The sequence below is a fragment of the Poecilia formosa genome, unplaced genomic scaffold (genome assembly GCF_000485575.1).
Source record: "Poecilia formosa unplaced genomic scaffold, Poecilia_formosa-5.1.2 Scaffold142, whole genome shotgun sequence".
Lineage (NCBI taxonomy): Eukaryota > Metazoa > Chordata > Actinopteri > Cyprinodontiformes > Poeciliidae > Poecilia > Poecilia formosa.
The window spans coordinates 1,190,506-1,198,306 of record NW_006800081.1 but is presented as its reverse complement, the minus strand read 5'-3'; positions in this window follow the sequence as shown (position 1 = coordinate 1,198,306).

The following is a 7,801-nucleotide window of genomic DNA, read 5'->3' as shown; positions in this document are numbered from 1 at the left end:
AGTACTTCTGCATGTCATGATTTCTTAGTATTTATTAGAGGCTTTCAGTTTCTGCAGTATCAAAGTAACATAGAGTTTAAAGTGTATTTATGCTGAGTCTGAGGAACAACAAGAAATCAGGAATCTTTGCAGATTATTTTTTCAAAAAATTCAGTGATCTGATTTACATACTACAGTATTGGTTTTGATCGAACACTGGCTGTTCACGATTCACTATTTTATTTTTGAGAATGAAAAAAAAAAAGAAGCTTTTTCTGCTTCTCTTTTCTCTATCCCGTTTCGAGACTCTCCATGTCGCCTCACTCTCCTTTTTAAAAAGCATGCATGCCAAAATGTTTCTCCAAGGTGGATGGATCCTGTGTTGGCTTTGGTTTCGCCTCCCGAGCTCCTGTGGATACACAGCATATGTTCAGATACGAAAAAGCCTTTTTCTTATTCTCCTTTTAAAGATTGCGGTATAGCATAATGGCACATTCGTCTTTACTTTGTTTTAAAGATGCTTCCTTAAACGTTCTGGCACCTCTTTTTTTTACCTGTGCATTCTCAGTTGCATTCAAGCTCATTCATCTTTTTCCACCTGCGTTTTGTCCTGTCTGCAGCACTGTCTACCCGTCTCTGCTGCCTGTCTTTCTCTTAGTCTCCCGGCCACCTCTGTCTGTCAGCGATACCGCTGCTTTCTGTGAACAGAGACCTAGAGACGATGAGGATAAATTGCGGCATTGGCTACAAAAGGAGGCAGGCGGGCTCTTGATCCAAGCTTTTACACGAGACAAGAAGACTTGACAATCAGCAGGTTCCTAAAAAAAAATAAAAAATCTCACTTTCGGTAAAGATTGCTTTAAGGCTACCTCACAAACACACTCGAACACGCTCGTGTGCAGAAAACTGTAAAATAACCATGGGAAACAAGCTCTCTAATCGAGGAGGAATGCTCTCTCAGTGAGGACCCGCCTGCTCAGCAGAGCGACTAATTGCAGTGATACATGAAGTGACAGGGAAGGCAGATAAAGACTTGTAAGAAGGAGTTTTGGGAGGGGAACACACACACACACACACACACACACCCCCACACACACACACACACACACACACAACACGTTCAGTTACTTGACAGGGGGAGGTGATCAACTACAGTGTCGCAATACAGTAGGTCTTTACACAGCTCTTGTGAGGCATAACACAAAGGCAATGTGCAAGAAAAAAAAATATACAGCTCTATTAATTTCCAGTATAGAAACTCACAGCAGAGGCACGTGGCCACCACCCGCTGAACCTGCAGTCCAATCGGCATTGTTCTGTTTTTGAGAACTCCCACTTCTCTGGTGGAATCACTCACACCTGAAGTCCGGTAATGTTTGTTGTCTCTGTGTAATTCAGCATGACGCATCAAATGCATGTGATGCCTAATTCATACCTCCCAGTCAGCTCTGTGGGCACCAGTGGCCGTGTACATTGCAGAGTCTGTGTGCCACCTAGACATTTGTTACCGCATTGGCTGCACACGCCCACAGGGATGTAGTCGTACAACAGATAAAGAAAACGAAGGGTCAGATTATGAGCAGCAGCAGGAAAAAAAAATATCAGCAAAGCTCGTTGTGAAGAAAACGGTGAGGAGAGATCTGCTGTTTCCATAGTGAGCATAATTTGGCTCACAGGGACAAAATGAATAAAACCTGGACTTCATATTAAAGGGGAGGTATTGTATATTTTCCAGAACACAGCAATAGCACATAACAACTATAGCACAATCAATATGGTGCCTTCTGTTATGAAAATGTTGCATAAATCAAAAACAACTTAAATGAAATTTGACTTTGCGTCATGGCTGTGTATGAACCTTTGAAATTGTCCACTGTCCCTTTAAGAACATCCTATCCTTTCTAAGACTCCACTTTCAGCATATTGCAACAATGCTGCTGCATGCTCTCCAATGATGCAGTTTACAGCATCATTGGAGTGTTGTGGTTCGTATGATAAACTCAGCAGACGTGCAGTTCCACCAGGTGTTTACTAATTGCTGCTGCTGCTAGTCTGAAGGAGCTGAGTGGGCAGGAAACTTGGCTGGGGGACTGAAGCTCCGAGATGGAGCCCAAGAATATGTTATTTATTTAGTAATGCAATGACCAACATATTAGAAATAAACACGGTGTGACAGTGAAGTTAAAGCCTTAACTGTTAGACTGGAAATGGGCAACACCGCTTCTTTAGATACAGGGGCAAAAGTTGAGGTTTCCTATTAAATTGCATATGTTTATGTTGCTTTATAAATGTTGCTTTATAAATGTCTTCATGGGTATTCTGTGTGGGTCTTGATTCTAGCATGCAGCTCTGATCAAAATTTTAGGCACATGGCAAGGGCCACTGTGTGTTTATAACATATTCAGACCAACTCAGAGGATTTGAAATTCATGAGTGTCTCCCCGGTTTGTCCTTCGTTGCAACCTTGTGTCATGCATCATGCAAATTCCAGCATGTCTGACTTCAAGCCGATGTTCGCAGTTTTATTATCGTTCTCAACAAACTCGTAGCACAGCATGCATCAGAGGCTAAAGCCAGCATGTCTTATCATTAAGAGCCATCTGTGATAAAGGAATTTCCTTTAGGACCCAACAGGTTCAGTCATAAATGCTTTACTGTTTGAAAAACCTGGCAACACTGACATATTGGTAAAAATAAATAAATAAAAATATCTATCTGTGTTTTCTCTTTTTTTACCACATGGCGCACGTCCATTGAAATGTATATTTTATATACAAAAATGTAGAATATGTACTAAGTAATACATTTTTGTCGTCCTATGAATGATTGGTTAATCAGAATACTTAATATCCAAAGCTAAAACTAAGATCTTCCCATTTGTGCATCACCCGAGTCTCAGTAATGTTCAGTGAGTTCATATAAATTTGAGGGACCAACAAAAAGGATCCAATTACATCAATGTATTGGATAAACTAACAGCACATATAAAAGTTGATCAAATTGCTCCTGTGGATGCATGAACCTTTTATAAACGAAAACTAAGATCTTCCTACAAAGTACTCTGAGAATCCCCATAAAGAAAAAAAATGTATTTCAACGTTACATTTAAGATAAAAGAAAACCCTTAATCAAAGGAAATAAGAAGATGGCTGCTGCTGATTTGAAACCTTCAGCGACTGACGCAGGTGGTTAACGCAGACGCGCCGCTTCTTTCCAAAACACAGACGATGCGACTTCATTGACTGGTTCCTTCAGTCAGTGGCAGGACTGTTTTAATACAGAACAATGCATCAACTTGTACCTACCTTGGGAACATTTTGTGCTCACTGTGACTTCTGGAAATACCAGTTCATTTTCTGCAACCTTTTAAGAGTTTACCGAGAGTGAGATTGTGAGAGTAAATCAGGATGATGTACGCCTAAATTGAGTCAAACTCCCAGATTTAGATAAGAAATAACAGCTCACTTCTTTTTTTCTTTTTTTACCAACAAGCAATATTGTTTTGGAGGAGTGACCCAACCGGTCTGAAAGTCTGGTTGCTGTGGATTGTGATACTGACTTCTACCGGAATAATCTGTGGTAGAAAGACAATATTTCAGTAAACAGGTTTTAGTCCTTTTTATATATATATATTTAGAAAATGCAGTCAGAGTTGTACCAATCAACTTTGTATCACAGAATGGGAATAGCATGTTTGCTTTTAATTGTTTTGTGTTTTCAAGGTTATCCGTTTGTTAAAATACCAAAACACTCGTTCCCCGTTGATTAAATCGCTCCAAAAGAATTGCACTGTACATTTTGTTTATTTAAAAGTACATAATGTTTAGCACCTTTTCTGCAGCCCTCAGCTCCTCAACGCTGAAAGTAAAATGGAAATACCTCCCAAATTCTCAGCTTTCTCAACCTTGAAATTGGTTTTCATGTAAAGGAAAAGTGGAGCGTCTTAAAGTCAAACAAAGCCTGGGAGATGGAAGCTAGGCTTTTTTTATTCATTTATTTTTTATTTTTAAGTCTAGCTGTTGCAATAGACGCTCCCGTCATTGGGTACGACAGAACCGCTTGCTTCAGATAAATCTTTCAAAGCACAAACCGGTTGCTCGGCGTTGTAACTATGATATTTGTCTCTATTCTCTTACACAACACCAGACCAGGTGTTTAGAAAACAAGTCAATCACGTTGAAAGCAGCAGTGTCAGTGCTGCTCCAAGTCCCCCGGCTTCAACATGTCACTGCGTCTCTTTCCCAGCTGCCTCAGGCAAACAAAAAAAAAAAAAAAAAGAAACAGAGAAAACGAGAGTGAGAACGGGTGGGGGAACGCAGCCTGTTAGGGGACAAGCTTCAGCCATTAGTGCTGACAGGCACCTTTCCTCTGAGAATCAGGTGCAATGAGCGATTGGATCTCTTTTGTTAGTGTGAGTGAAGGAGAAAACGAGGATGGCGGCGGGAGAGGGGAGGATATGCGGGGGGGAAATAAACTCACACAGGCACTGATGCAAATTGGGCCAGAGTTCATGAAGGCCAGAGAGCTGCTTATTTAAATTTAGAGCAGATTGGGAGCAATAAAGAGATTGCAGCACCTTCATTCGTCTTCTGAAGCCACGAAGATGAGGGCGAGAACACGGAGCAAAAGAGCGGAAATAGCACAAATAAAATCATATCATTTGCCTACACTGAATTTAAGTGTCGTTTCGTGATTGAAAAGCTATTTAGCTTGATTTATGCAACCCTCTTCTTTTATTGGCAAGCCACTTTCTTTTTTTTTTTTTTTTTGTTGTGCAGCCCTTTCGACCTGCCTTTTCTGGCTCTCTTCCCGGAGCCTGAGATAGGATCAGCGGGTCTGGACAACTCCCTGGACACTTTAGCCTTGACAGCTGACAGGGGCTGGTTTTCCATGCACGGCCTTGATTTGTGCGCGGATCTCAGGTGTGTAGGTTGGGTAAATGCTGGGCAGGCTGATATAATTGAATAATAATAATAAAAGAAACAAACAAACAAAAAAAAAAAACAATAGAAAAAGTTGGAGAAGTGCATCTAGAAGCTGTATTTTCACAATAATAGCCCCTCCTTTCTGCATTAAGGAACAGAATGGCAGCCATTTATCTTCATTTTCAGCCATAGGAGGGTGGGAAAAAAAAAGAAATAAAAATCACAGCAACACTTCTCTGTAGAAATTCCCACCCTGTTCACTGACCCTCAGCATTTTCTGCTCCCCATGGATGATATAGTTCAACCACAGCTGCCCAGTCTATCAGCTTTAGAGTCAATGCTACTTGCTTAAGACATCAGGTCGTATACTGCCTGCTCACGTTGCTCATTAATCGGCCGACGCTGAATTTTATCTCCCGCATTAAACTACTGAAAAAGATTAAAGACCACACAATAATATCACGGAGCTCTTTTGGTGCGTTGGTCCAATATCAGTTGTCGGCAGCTGAAGGTTTTCTGCATAAAAAAATGCAGACATCAAAATCTTGACACGACAAAACATTTTAAACTCGCGCAAAGAAGAAGAAGAGAAGCAACACAAACCGATTTCCAGTTAATTTCATGCGTTCCTTTTGATATTAACCAACTTTGTGGGAGTCTTTAATTATTTACAATGGGAGCTCAATTTGGCTGGCTGAGTAAACGTGATGGAAAGATTAACTGCGGTCTCTGGATATCAAGAACTCTACGGTTTTTGATGCCGTAGGACCTCAGAGCCGCATTTGATATTGTAGATCTCGGCACATCGGGAGCGCTGAGTGGGGGTATTTGGCTTGGCACTCAAATAGTTTGCATCTTATTCAGAGTCTCTAACTATCTTGGTATGATTTAATAGAGAATCGTCAACTACTTTTCTGTTTGGCTTTCCACAAGGATGGCTTGAATTGTTGTTCTCTTTGCCACTTGTAAGTCACATCGTACCAAGACGCTCAAGTTTCCCTAACGCAACTCTGGGAATGAATACCTCTTAGTTGCATAATCAAACTTAAAAACCAAAGAGCCTTAAGTGTACGTGAGAAAAACATAGAAATCCTTGTATCCTCTCACATTAGTCTGCATTTCACATCATGGACATGAATTCAAATTTGAAATGTAACTTGTAGTTTTTAGGACCCTGCGTGGGGAAGCACACGCCTGTACCACAGCCTTACTGCCCACCAAGAGCTCCGAGGTCACCTGACCAGCTGCTTCTTCTCTACTCCAACCAGTCATTTGAGGCATACATTTTGTTGTGCTTTTTGTGAAATGGACCCAAACGTGGAACAGACTCCCACTCCATTTGCAATCTGTTTGTGCCGGTAACTGTTGTAGATTGATATTACAAATTCGCTCGTTTCTTGAGTCCTTTCAGAAAATGTCTCCTTTTTTCCATGTGATTTTGTCTGATTTGGATCTTAAGTCTTTGTTTTTGTTCTGTTATTACATTCTTAGGCTTTTAATTGTGTGAAGCACTTTAGGGAAACTTTTCTTTTAGCTATGTACAAATGAAGTGACTTGATTTGACCTTGTTTAATTTAATGGCGTGGACCAATTTATTTTCACTTTGTGAGCCAAATTTTTAAATAACATGATGAGATTTGTTTTTATTCTAAAAATGTAGTTTTTATACTAAATCTGCTACCAAGTAAAGGCTATGGAAAGTTGTTTTTAGTCGTGTCATAGGGATAAAATATTTAATGTTTTGTGTTTCGTCTCTTTTTGTACTCAACAAAAAATACATCTTTAGAACTTTTTTGAGGTCTTTCTTTTGTTGATATGCATATGCAAATATGAAAATAAATATCTTTTTTGTCTGAGACTTCACACATTTTCTACCATGCAGATGTGCTACATTTGACTGATTCATTGGAAAAGTATTTCTCCATTTTTATCTCTAGAAGAGTTTAGCCAAGCTTTATTAGCCCGAGGTCTCCCCTTTCCAGCTCTAAGATATTGATGTTAGCAGAACAAAGGTTGTTACTGGGGGCACAGCCAGATTATTTTCAAGTCAAATTGCTTTTTTTGAAAAAAAATCCAAGTAGGCTACATGTCTCAGCCAATCTTCTAGTTGCCATGGGAAGGTAATCAAATCCTCACCACTGGAGCTTGTGCAGCAGGAAAGTATCTTATGAGGACAATCTTTTGAGACAGAAGGAAACCAGAGGAAAAGCCCCCAAAATGTCAGATGGCAGGGCATTTCTTGGGAAAACCTCAGAGATGACCGACACATCCAGAAATCCGCACATATAACCCTTTCAGAGTAACGAAGATGCAAACACACCTTCCACTCATCACGCACATATACCTCCACACTCTTGCTGTGACATTTGAAGGACAGCGGCCTGGAGGGAAAACCGGTTTCAAGAGGTTAGATGAGGCAGAGGGCCGGCCGGCCGGCCGGTCGAGGGTGTGAGGTAAACAACACCTCAGAGTTCAGTGTGCATGCCTAATGTGCTTTCTCGCGCTGACGGCTCCGCTGGGCACTGCTGCCGATGACAAGCTGTCTGCAGAAGTTCCCTCTTCTGCAGCATCTCACCGCTGTTTGTTAACTTCACTCAGCTGTCCGTGTCATCCCTGGACTCTTCTTGCTCCTGGGTCTCCATCCTGCCGTCAGCTTTCCGTTTCTCCCTTCTAACTGTTCCGACTCGGCCGGCTGTCGGGACCAATTCTTTCAATGTAAATAACGTTTGTGAAGATGAAGAGTAGACGTATAACATCTCATGGAAAGACAATCTTTTTATATTTTTATAGTCATGTGCTGGAACAAAACAACCGTTTCTGACTCAGAATAATGATTTTGTTCTGTTTTTTTTTTTTTTTTTTTTTTTTTGTGGTTTCATAGCAGCGGTCAAAAACAT